Below are 802 nucleotides of genomic sequence, written 5' to 3'. Positions count from 1 at the left end.
GCGGATGGCCCCTCCCCAGGTCTTGTCTCCAGCCCCCCGTAGGCCACCATTGTCCTCACTCAAAGGCATTACCACTGTTGGGGCCCTCACGTGTCCATGGAGTTTCCCCTTCCCCAGCCTCCCCCAGCCCAGAGTGAGCTCAGCCCCGCCTGCCCTGGGGAGCGTCCTCATCGACAGATGAGCCCTGGCTGCTGGTCCGAGCCGGGAGAGCCAGCCTGAGGCGCCAAGCCCAGGCCCCATCCGCGTCACATTCACCTGGGGCCGATCGCCCGTCCTGCCCCGGCGGGTCCCCGGCGGGTCCTGCGATGCTGTCACCGTGTAGCCATCCCCGCTGGGTGCTGCAGGAGACACTGCGCTGGGCGGTTCGGTCTCCAGAGCGGCAGGCACAGGGACCGCCGCTGGGTGGAGGCGGGTAGGAGGTGCTCAGCTGCTCTGGGAGCCGGGCCGCCTTGGGGAAGGCCCTGGGGCCTGCGGGGGAAGCTGCAGCGTGCGTGGGGAGAAGGGCCATCTGACCACACGGGAGGGGAGGTCGGGAGGCAGGCCCTCTCTGGGGCAGTGGGGACTCTTGACGTTTGGCCCAGAGTCTAAGGCTATTCCTCCCACCTCTCTGGACCAGTCACATGTGCCCCTGGGCCAAGGCCTCTGGCCAGTCCCAGTGCCCGTATTTCCTGTGTTGCCTCATCTGCTGTGTTCCCATGGAGGCTGGGTGTGGGGGGGCATGCCCGCAGTCACCTGGTCGGGGCAGCACTCAGACGCAGGCCTGTCAGGCAGAAGCCTCCCTCGCAAGCCTCGTGCCTCTCAG

General features: G+C 68.1%; 1 protein-coding gene across 1 annotated transcript in view; it reads left to right on the top strand.

The window, feature by feature from the left end:
- NAPA (N-ethylmaleimide-sensitive factor attachment protein, alpha) overlaps positions 1–802 on the top strand; it is a 26,603-nt gene that overhangs the window by 20,250 nt on the left and 5,551 nt on the right. The gene's annotated exons all lie outside the window — the stretch shown is intronic.

This window comes from Bison bison, unplaced genomic scaffold (genome assembly GCF_000754665.1).
Source record: "Bison bison bison isolate TAMUID 2011002044 unplaced genomic scaffold, Bison_UMD1.0 scf7180017864313, whole genome shotgun sequence".
In the NCBI taxonomy this organism is placed as follows: Eukaryota; Metazoa; Chordata; class Mammalia; order Artiodactyla; family Bovidae; genus Bison; species Bison bison.
Note: the sequence above shows the minus strand (reverse complement) of the source record. Positions and strands in the feature narration are given on the sequence as shown.